Source organism: Dermacentor silvarum, chromosome 3 (genome assembly GCF_013339745.2).
Source record: "Dermacentor silvarum isolate Dsil-2018 chromosome 3, BIME_Dsil_1.4, whole genome shotgun sequence".
In the NCBI taxonomy this organism is placed as follows: Eukaryota; Metazoa; Arthropoda; class Arachnida; order Ixodida; family Ixodidae; genus Dermacentor; species Dermacentor silvarum.
Genome location: NC_051156.1, coordinates 119687229 through 119699401, shown reverse-complemented (window position 1 = coordinate 119699401; position 12173 = coordinate 119687229). Strand labels below are relative to the sequence as shown.

The 12173-nt window shown below is 44.8% G+C and overlaps 1 long non-coding RNA gene across 1 annotated transcript; it reads right to left on the bottom strand.

Moving 5' to 3' along the window:
• Positions 1–507: 507 nt before the first annotated feature.
• LOC119443995 (uncharacterized) lies at positions 508–10738 on the bottom strand. Its single transcript, XR_005190400.2, has 4 exons — positions 10497–10738; positions 5491–5569; positions 4047–4151; positions 508–1066 (listed from the first exon to the last, which is right to left on the bottom strand). It is a non-coding gene; the product is annotated as an uncharacterized LOC119443995 (long non-coding RNA).
• Positions 10739–12173: the final 1435 nt, after the last annotated feature.

Here is a 12173-nt window from a genome sequence, read left to right as displayed (position 1 = left end):
TCGTGCATTTATTTGTGCCACAATTGGTCATGCGATTTTTTTTGCCTTAAAAACGTACGTCATCCATTCCATCGTGCGGTTAATCGAACACGTCTTGCTTCACACCTCACTTTTCTTTTTGTCACGACACACACTGCCCACGAACTACCGTTAAGGGGCTTCCTGAAAGAACTTGTCGACACTATTTCCTTCTTAAAAGCCAGATTCACGCTAGAATATTTGTTTAGCGTTGATCAAACATCGCTAAATATAGCATTTGTAAATAACCTATTCCCTGCACCCATGTATCGAAAGCCGTATCTGTCTCTATTTGGTCAAAGTGTTCTTTGCCATGTCCGTAGAATGTGTATAATGCCAGCAGCGAAAACATTTTTTTAAGCTGCACACTTCCACCCTGCCAGTTAAAACATGGTTTCGTGAAAAAGGATTCTATGATCCCTGGAATACAAATTGTCAACTTTGCAATCAACCCCAAGAAAATAGAACATTGCTTTATTCTTTGTCATGACGCATTTTATTTTCGGGACATTTTACAAAGAACTATCCAAGAAGAATTTCCTCTCACATTTTACGGCATACGGTTCCTTCCTTTCAAAAAGGCAATCAGTAATAGACCATATGATCTGTTTATTTTAGTAGGACTGTATTCATTATGGAGAAGCCGCATGATCGGCAGGCATGCCGAGCCACCTCGCTCGACAAGGTCTGTCTTTAGAGAAGAGGCTGCTCAAGTGCGTAGTGGTGGTTGCTACAATTGTCGTCAAACTGCCATAAAGTATTGGGCATTTATACAAATCCGATATTATCAGGGCAACTTTAGACACAGTTAGGAAGCGCCATGTCCATTATCAGAACTATAGTTGGTGGAATATCTCTTCCTCCAAAGGCGCGAAGTGGATAAGCCCTTGCTTTGTGTTCTCATTGTCGTTCCGGCGTCAAGTGCAGCGTTGTCCAGTCGGAGAGCAGTCATCTTGATGCCGCTGGATCACAGTCGTCTCTATGAGGTTCGATGACCATCATCGAACTTTCACGATAACCGGAGATGGCTCTTCGCTAATTACAACCACTGGAAGGGAAAATAATGGCGCCACGGTGTCAGATGTGACTCATATAGAACTCGAGAAGGGACGCTATTTTCCCTTTCTGTGAAGAAAGTAAAAATATAAAAAGGAGGAAAATGACCACAGAGTCAGAAGCGCCGCTTAATTTTCAAAGGCATCAGGTGCAGCAAGTTTGGCCAATGAGGAAAATGACATGCACGCGTTTAAAACCCAAATACCGAGGTGAAATGGTAACTCAATATGTATGCTATGTTTGCTCGATATCTACAGAACGCATTTGTACACTTCCACCTACAACGACACGCACGAAATGAGAAGTCGCCCATCTTTGGTACATATGCAACGAGCCTATGAATGTGAGAGCGATGCTTCGTCCCACTCTACTATGCAACTCGCATGTAATGTTACGTGAAATGTAGTTTTGTCAATATTACAACCTTCTCTTTATTTCGCCTGGTTTGCCACACTCCCTAATGTTGAAATGCAATAGTTTATGCCGTTGGGTGAACTTTCGAAAAAAATTATATATAAGCATTATATACAGGCAAATTCGTGCAGATACCACAATATCGGCTTATAAAATGTGTAGTCGATGAGTCATCTTTATTAACCTTCAGGCTGGTTATTTCTCAACTTCACATCCCTAAGTACACTTTTCCGGACTGCCTTTGTCCCAGGGCACGTACAAAGTAGATGATGTCATTCACTACAGGCACAGGAGCGATGCACTTCAGACACTGCACATTCTCTTCCTATGGTTGACCCCAAGTACAAGTGATTGCTGGTGTGAGTCCCACGAAACGCAGTAGAATGGGCTCGTCTTAGTTTCTTCCTCCTCTCCCCGAATGAACTGGATAATGTGTGTGACGGCTACTGGTCAGAAGGCACTTGTGACACACATTGTGTGTGTTTTTACTTCAAACATTTTTCTAAAGAAAGCTCACAAACCTTACTCGAATTATGATACAGATATAGCGCAAAAAAATGAGGAAAAAAAGGAGTGGGAAACAAGAGAGCGAAACACTCTCAATGTCTGCAAACCAATCAGCCCAGCCGAGCGTCTTACTCGAATCATATCCCTATAGAATAATTACCGCCCTAGGTGGACAACATTTGCAAGGAAAACCAAAGCAATCTATTCCTCAGTAATATAATTTACTAAAATGAACTTCCTAGCGGATTTCTATCATGAATCTTGCAACCTCCCGTTTATTCCTGTCTACAATAGCGGTGTCTTCTAGAAGAGAGTGAGGTGTAGACGTTTTGCAGTGAAACGCCAGAAAACCGTCACTCGATACACTCATCCCTTTGTTTCTGTGCCCTCTCAAGCGCGCATTGATGCATTTTACGGTTTGACTCATGTATCAATACCACAAGACATCGGAATGCGATAGACCGCCCCTACAGCACATGCGACGAATTGATGTTTGTGCTTTTTATCAGAGACCGGCTTTTTTGGCTTCATTGGTTTCGTTGTTTTACACAGAGTGTTTAGCTTGTTTGGAGTTGAAAAAATAACCCGCACGTTTCCCTGGCTTCCTATCTTTTTCATGCGAAGCGATAGTTGGTGAATATAAGGAATCACGGTGGTTTTCACCCAGTCACGGCCGCTAGCTCTAGCATTTTCACGGGGGCAATTTCTCGATCGTTCCTGTTTGAGCAGCATTCCCGCCACCGACATCAACACATGGTTCGGATACCAAGCTTCCTTCATTAAGGCGTGCACTCTGCTGCTGGAAATTTGCTCACAGAAACCGAGCACATCCTCTCTGCCGTAGACAAATGTATAAACAAATGTTCACTGTCATTGTTAGCTGCCTTGAGAGCTGCTGCATGCCTTGAGAGCTGACTTCATATGCAATGTATGATTTAGGTTATCTAAGGTTATATATGATGCATTGGTTTTAAGATTAGCTTCATGCCGTCATCTATTACAGAGGTTTGATATCGCTGTTCACGTGGTTTTGTGGGCATAAAAGTGCGACCATTCCCGGAGTTAAAATTTCGTTGTTGATGGTTGGCGCCTGTGTCCGTCTGTCGTTTCTTGTGTCTGTGTTTTGTTGCGCTATACCCGGTACCATTCCATGATAAGTAACGAGCAAGCCCATATCGCCACCCTCGTCGACTTCTTGCAAACTTCTCGGCACAAACTTATAATACAAAGCTCAAGCGGATTTTCATAAAGCATATTTACGCGTTTCCAGTTTGAAAAAAAAAAGAACTCGACATCAAACTGAAATAACTGCCGTTAAGTTATTCGTTCAATTTGCTTGATTACACAGGCGGCACTGTGAAGCGGAGCTTGCGGTGCAAATCCCCATGTGACGTAACAGGGCGGCATAAAATGAAGCTTGGCTATACGGCGCCATAAAGCGGTCCTTCTCGCCCCGGGCTGCTGACGTGACTTCGCATTGCATCGGGAGCTGTGCAAAGCGCCATTCGGCACCAGATGGTGGAAAGAGAGAAGCGCGACGGCAGTTTCATTTTACGCCAGCCTTCTACGTCACATAGGGGTTCATGGGCGAGCCGCGCTTCGCGGCACCACGTGCGTTATCTCGCCAATGGAACGAATATTTCGACGCCAGTTATGTTTCGTCTACCAGACCTCTATGAATGTTGAAGCACGGAACTAGACTTTCACGATGATTTTCTTCAAATTCGCAATTTAAAGAGAGTCAATTTACTTGCCGTAAACTGCAACATAAGGAAGGTAATTACTGGAATTCGATTAGTTAGTAAACAACAAGCTTTGGTTCTTCCAGCAAGTGGTGTCCGCCTGCGCAGGTTTTTAATATTTAATGACGCAATTCGAGTGAGAATTTTAGGCGTCTATAAAAATCTTCAAAGAAAAAATAACAAACACATTACATAGCTATAAAATATGGTCGTCTTCTCGCGAAAGGACAGCTCGTACACTACCGATTTCGCGCAACATTGAAACAAGGACAAGCGAAAAGGCGGTAGCTGAAACAGGCAGTTATATACCTTTCGGTGGCTCTTTTTTGATGACAATTGTGGACGCAGAGCCTGATGATGGGACTACTACATTTGACGAATCCGATGCTTCCGGTTGGACAACAATGGTTTCACCTGGTATACAGAGTCAGAATATAGAGGCGGCAATTAACGGAAATTTGAATAATACGTCTAAACTGGCGATTGAACATTGACTAGAAATGTACACTTTTAATCACACACACACACACACACACACACACACACACACACACACACACACACACACACACACACACACACACACACACACACACACACACACACACACACACACACACACACACACACACACACACACACACACACACACACACACACACACACACACACACACACACACACACACACACACACACACACACACACACACACACACACACACACACACACACACACACGCACGCGCACGCACGCACGCACGCACGCAGGAGGAGCGTCGGACTGCTTAAATGTTTTTAACTGCGCTATCTTCGGGATCGGCCCACATTTTTACACTGCACATACCGACGGGAATGGCTTTAGACTGCATTGCCTTCGGGATCAGCCTACGAAGGAGGCTACAAACAGGCATACGGTGACATACCCGGTACGAAAAAGGGGGGGGGGTAACGCGCCAAGAAAAACGTTGTCCATAAAAAGGACACGATAAAGTATGATCACGGTATGCACAGCTGAGATAATTCTGCTGGTATCGACGTAAATAGGTTAGAGCTCGTGAACTATGCCAATGCCACGAAAAAAAGAATAATAGCGCACGTGTTTGCGTTATCTGCAGGAAGCTCGAGTCTTTCCGTATATTTTTCCTGGCGAACCTCGACCAATTCCCCCAACCTTGCGTGCACGTGCCATTTCCGTTGGGTGAAATGCCGGAAAAAAGCCACAGATGAGAGCTCATGGCAATCCCATTGGCGCCGTGGACGTTCCACAGCTGCTCTGCTCTTTATACATGCTTTTAAGACTGGCGTCGCATTCACGGTCGTGGAAACTTTACCCGCCGTAGTTCCTTAGTGACCATGGTGTTGGGCTGCGAAGCACGAGGTCGCGGGATCAAATGCCGGCCATGGCGGCCGCATTTCGATGGGGGCGAAATGCGAGAACGCCCGTGTACTTAGATTTAGGTGCACGTTAAAGAACCCCAGGTGGTCCAAATTTTCCGGAGCCCCCCCCCCCCCCCCCCACTACGGCGTGCCTCTTAATCAATTCGTGGTTTTGGCAAATAAAACCCCATAATTTAGTTTTTGTAGTGGGGAATTTAAAGAAAGCAGACACGTACTACACACTGACGATGAATTGGAACTATGTTGCGAGCGTTATGGGCTGTACGTTTAAATGCGCAAGGCCATTTGGCCATACTTGAACAACGCTTTCAGTAAGTGCCTGTAAAACCCGTTAGCATGCATGGAAAACTTACCCAGTGCGGTGAAAAGCACTGCTGGGAGGATTAGAAATAGGGAGCCCCAAAGCATCTTCATTCCAGTGCCTTTCTGCGTCTGATCATGGGCAGCAGAAAAACAACATAAATACGTTAACACGCTTGGCATGAAATAATGTGCTTGTGTTAGTGTGAATAAATGAACAAAAGTTGATGGCAAGAATAGCACGAATAGGTTAACTTGCTGCTAATGAATCCACATCCCAATCATTGTATGTTCAAATCAGCATATTGAAGTCCATCAGAGATATAAAAATATCTTACCTGGGCCTGTGCAGGCAGCGGACGTGCGTTACACACACAAATTATTAAATACAAATTAAAGCACTTCCGCTAACATTATATTTCGTCTCTAGTTACTTAGTTCTCGCAATTGACATCGACTGTTGCGTTTAAAAGAAATCTTTCCCAGTTGCTTCCTTTCTGACAGCTTCTCCTCATTCCCCTCAATGTTGCCTAGAACCAAAGTACAGCGAAACACCATCAGAATTGGAGGACGCTTAAGCTTCGCGTTTAAGAATGGGACGCGATAGCATTCAAAGATCCCTGGCTGCTTATCAGGATTTTTTCTCGTATATTCAGATTGCAATCAGACGCTATCACGTCTGTACGTTGTGGGTAAGTCGTACTTTACAATTTTTCTGACGGAGTTTACTTTGAGAAATTTAATTTGTGTTCACTAACGCCTTGCGCCGAGCGAAATGCCCGCCCGGTCGGGGTGGTTCGGGATGATGTGGTTCGGCATGATGATTTCTGCCTAACCTAACCACACCGGATTTTCTGCGACTCGGGGCGTTAACGCTGTCGCGTTAATATATTTGGTCGACTTTTGCAGACGTGTCTCCTGGATTCCTTTAAAAAATATAATTTTGCTTCGATTTAATATTCTGCTTTTTGTTCTAAAGTGTGAGTCGGCAAAACGAAGCTTTCGACCTACAGTAGCTCTTTGTTTAAATCCTTTTGCAGGTTCCTCGCCAGTATTGCACGTATCCAACCACTGTTATGTCTGAATCACCAGCAGATTGAAGCTAATTTTTCTTTGCTTGCAAGCGACTTGAATTGCCAGTGGCTGAATTTGTTGGTCAACTTGTATAGGGCTTTCGTTATTATACTATATCTAATCTTATATCTAAGTTATTAATCTGCGTTACTATAAAACTTGGTCCGAGTTCAATTAAACAGGCAAATCATTCATTACATGTGCTTGTTTTTTATTCATGTTATATTTTGATTGATTTCCGTGATAACTATATGTTATTTTACAGCATTTCTTCTGCTTTTTGCAAGATTTATGAGCTTGATGCACCTTTACCCTTGCTTTTAGAAGAATAGTCAATAAAATCAGGTTTCGGACATTGCAAGTGCAGATATTTTCTATTTTCTATACTTGAGAAAGTTTTACGTTAGCTGAGGCTGGCTTTTTAATCTTTTAACGTTTGTACAATGCCGTGGATAGCCCGAAATGAGTACTGCCACGCACGTAGGCATAATTGCAATCCTTTAAACTTGCACGTCCCTACACATGTAATTGGTGAAATTACCTTTTAGTTGCTGATCTATTATACAAGCAGCAGCGAAACTGCCTCAAACGGATGCAATATAATAAAATCAGCACCAGTGCAGTTACTCTAACCAGCTGGAATAGAGTAAACAGCTACATTTCAACCACTATATGACGCGCTGCAGTACACAAAAATTAACGACACGGCAGTTTCTCCTTTTCCACAGGGTGAAGTTGAAGTACTCTTGAGCTCCTGCCCCCTCCGGAAGAAGACAAGTTGGAAGTACTTAGTAGAGCGCAGCACGGGCTCGGGCTTACCCGAAAGCCCGGGCTCGGCCCGGCCCACGGGCCGGGCCGGGCCGGGTAGAGCAGTTTTTTCACGGGCTCGGGCCAGGCTCGGGCACGGCGTGTGCTTTTTGCCCCGGGCTCGGGCCGGGCTCGGGTTCTTTGACGCGGGCCCGGGCCGGGCTCGGGCTTTCTGCGAATTATTCTCGGGCATCTCAACTCTTAAAAACATGTATTTTTCGGTCTCGGGCCGGGTTCGGGCCGGTTTCGAGCCGGGCTCGGGCCGGGCTCAGGCTTAAGGTAAAGGGGTGGCGGGCCGGGCCGGGCGGGTAACGTAGATTCTTTCCGGGCCCGGGCCAGGCCCGGGTCTCGCCATAAAAGTTGTAATCGGGCTCGGGCGGGCCGCCCATTGTAAAAAATTGCCGCGTATCTGCGTGCTTCGCTGCAAATGTCATCGAAAGATGATAGTCTTCTGCCGGCCGTACTACATGAGTGCTGGTCTGATCCGCGGCCACCCGTGATGCTGTTCTCGTACCATTTCCGTCCTGGCATGATAAATGCAATGAAGGTTTGTTTGAACAGATTTCATTTTACCGCATTATTTCATCAAGCGGCCATTTATGTTTTGCCCTGCCTCAGACAGCGCTTCCTTTATGTTGAATCGGCCGCATCTGGCTGGCATTGATAAAATTGAGGAGGCGCTGCGTGAGACATTGACGCCATCTGGCAATACATCGGGAAACATGACCTTGTGCAGAGGATTTCCTTCCTCCATGGCAGAGGGCGCTCGTCGGCGCGCAGTCGGGGAACGCCATTCGTCGGCGCGCATAGCATGGCATTTTCAGCGCAGCTTAAGAAACTAGGGTATTTAGAGTTACGTATCTATGTATTTTCTATTAAAGGAACACACCTCCTAATACTTACCTAGTGATGTTGCACCTCAGATATGCGTAATATTTACTTTGTGATCGATAACGTTCACAAGTATGAACAGCCGTACCAGTTTAAGTAGTGTGGGCGGTAAGCAAGTGGTCCAACTTTGGCCGGGTGGCTGAATCGGGTGACAGACAGACAAACAGACAGACAGACAGACAGACAGACCAAATTTTCAGCGTTTAAGTTCCCCAAGAAAGACTATCGTCTTTAAAAAATCACAGCATATCCACGGGGTGAATGATGATGAGTGGGCGAAGCTCCGGAGGGAATCATCGGATCTCCCGCTTAAGGGGACGCTAGCACAAACGCGTTGGAAACGTGCAGTGCTCTCTAGTAAGGGGGAGCGGCCACAGCGTCTTACACATGCCGTGTAGGCGTTCCGGCATTTACACATGCCGGAACGTGCACCGCGTTTGCCGACGCCATCACATGACTGCTGAGAGAGTATACCCCCCGTATTCATAAACGCTCCTCGACTTGAACTTGACTTGCCACCGCCTTGGGCAGCGCGTTCCAGCTTCTTACACGGGCCGTAACGCGCTAGCACAAACGCGTTAGAAACGCGCTAGAAACGCGGCCTTTCGTTAATGTTGGGTATTTATTGCCATCGTGGTGCGTGGGTCTATGTGCGCTTCGTGGCGTAGTGGTTAGCGCCGCGCGTTCGGAAGCGAGGGGTCCCTGCTTCGATTCCGCGCTACGGACACAACTTTCGGAATTTTTTTTTCATAAAACGCCGGAAGCGTTCTCCGGAAGCCGGAAGCTGGCTTCCGGAACCGGAAGCGGAACCGGAAGTGGAACCGGAAGCGGAACCGGAAGTGGAAACGGAAGCGGAAGTCGGCTTCCGGTTCTACTATACGTATACATATATATGTATATATGGGTATACATATACGGACACACAACGCCATCTATTGAGCAATTCATAAAACTAGACGTGGCTACCTACTACGACGGGGACGAACGGGTGCCGCTATAAGAAGCTTCGCCCGTAAAACGGGCCCGGGACGGGCCTGGGCCGCAAAAATTGGCCCGTGCAGTGCTCTAGTACTTAGAGTACGTGTACTCTAAAAGAAGCGTCGCTATTATGACAAGCAGCTGCTCCGCTGACGCTGTGGCTTTTACAACTTGAATTCACCTTTTGTTTTTACAGAGCTGATATATCAGGTGTCAGTAGCTTATCGAATGAGCCATTGCCAATTCCAATAAAGCTTAAGCAGTTACACGCCTACAGAAACTACACTCCTACAGAAACACGCCTAGTGTCAGCAGTGTCATACGCACAGAACAAGAAATGGAGAAGAATCACACTGCCCAGATAACCACTAGCGATGGAATCTTCAATGTCATTGAGCAATGATCTTGTGTAGCCAGATACACAAACTAATGAGAGACTTCTACAATATCTCGGGAGTAGTGAATGGAACGCCCTCGCAAAAGGAGCCAGATGAAGCAGTGAGTTATTGTCTCACTGCACTCTTTGTCTCGTGTTATTGCTAAGGACTGGTTTGAGATTCTTCGAAACCCACGATGTTTAAGTAACGTAACTACAACGGGTAGTTAAGCTATATATCAGCGCATTGCTGATGTTAATGCATACACTATCAAATGCCAATTTTTATATGCACTGCACAACAACGTAAAAGAAAGAAAGCTATGGTGGCACAAGAAACATATATTTGTAATAATTCACGACGAATATGCACTTTTCCTTACAGTATATGGGCAAAAGGATGAAAAGATCAAGTATACATCAGTGCTGCCAAAAAAAAAAAAACACTTCACTTGCACCAATTCCTTGCCGTGTTTATATGCACAAACTTATGTTTCATGAACGTCAATTATTGCTGCGTTTTGTCAGCAAGAAGCAATAGAGGAAAAGGCCGCCACAATTGAGATAACCGTTTTGCATGAATGATACCTTCGCAAAGCCTGCTGGTGTTAAAAGTGCAAATGCAAGAGGAAGTGCTACGTCATTACTGCGACTGTTGTTCTCTGAAACTGAGCGTTACCAATGGAAAGTACACGAGCCCTATGCAAAGACGCAAAAATATCATTGATGAGTTTGCTGTATGAAACAATGAAATGTATGAATTGCTGTATGAAATGCATGAAACAGTAAATGCATAACTTTACATCGCAGAAGGCAAAGAAAGAAGCGTGCATGAACGATCTTTCAACCAACAGCTCCATTGGTTCGTGAAAATCCTATCTAATAGTTCAAACGGCATGTTTCGGGAGCAACAAGTGATGATTGCGAACTTACCTTCTCCTGTTGGTACTAAGAGCCGGGGGATGTCAAGAGAAAAGATTAATGGTACTTGCACTGTTGTCCACCAATATGTGTGCGGACGATGTACGTTAACCAGTGAAACAAAATAGCTGGTATAGTTTCTTCACCGGTAGGTGTCGTGTTCCTGCGGAAAAAGCAGAACAGCTGCTCGCTTCTTCGTGTGCTGCACCAAGTTGGAACCCACGCATGTCAGATAATGGCGAACAAAAATGCGCAAAAATTTGTTCCACGAATAGCTTTCTGTCCTTACAGTGCCGTGCCTGGTGACGGAGGGGGAAAGGGGGAGGGGGCATTGAGAAGGGACGCACAGGATGTGCGAGGGATATAAAACAAAGACAAAATAAAAGAAGTCCGTGATGCTTGACGTGCAGGTGCCTTTATGGCTTTGTCCCCAGGTCTGTTGCATTAATGTATGGTGCACATCCGGCCATAAAATCAAGTATAAAATGAGCAATAAGGCTATGCACAAGATGCGGACCGCACCTGCACAAAATGTAGCATAAATCCCGATACAGAGTTCTCCTGTATATTCCGTGAACATGTGAAAAAGCCGACTATGCAGGTGGCCTCGCGGCGATATGGGTAGAGCTGAACTGTGCGTAGATTGCTAGATCAGCAGCGAAGAACAGACGCAGAGTCTCCCTTGCATTGCATCAAAAGCTGAACGTCCAACGAGGAAAAATTTCATGTGCTTCATTATATGCTGTAAGGCCTCTTACATGTAGTTTTCAGAAAGCGAAATAATTGCGCGTTCTATGAAAAGTTTTCAGTGGACAATAACGTATTTCATGTCACGCTTCGTAAACCTGTTCGGGGATCATTTTACTGCTGCGCAGATAAAAAAAGCCTCCAAGTGCAGGGGATCCGCAAGGAATTGAGTGAAATTAGGTAAGTGATTGTGTAAATGCAAATGCTGCAAAAATAGATTATAAAGTAAGAAAATAAATGTGAAACTGACTAGGTAACCCTGCAAGAGCGGAAAAAATGGTATAAAACTAAAAAAGAACTACGAGAGAGAAATGTGAGATAGTGGATGCCGCAAATACAGCATACAATTTTTACATAGAGAGAACAGGAAGAAGAAAGCAATCTGGGAAATATGTTTGAGAGTAAGTAGAAAAGTAAAACGTTACCGCAATAATAATTTTTACATAAGTAATGGTAGGTATGTCGTCCAACGTTCCTCTGCGGAAGATCCAATTTTCAGCTTAATATATAGGCTTCGTCTTGCCATACTGCTTCTAGTGTTTAAATTGGCACTGACTTGCAATATATTCTTTGACTTTCCTGACGTGAGGCGCTACCTACTGAAGATAAAGATCAATGGCCCAAGAAACGACATCCTACAGTCCTTTCGATCATAAGTACACTAATCTGGGAAGCACAATAAATTCAAATGGTACTAAGGGATGTATTACAAACGTGTCTCTTCCTTAATTTACCGCATTATTCTGCTCATAGGACATCATTGTTCAGTGCAATCAATTTGGCAATACGACGTGCCGTGTTTGCTAGATGTAGCACGCCCCGGTTAACGATACACGAACGAATGAACATTTAGCAGAAACTGAAAATATCTGAGTTACACTGATATATATGTTGTTGTTTATTAATGTAATTGTGTGTTATATTTAGAGACTGAAGAGCCCA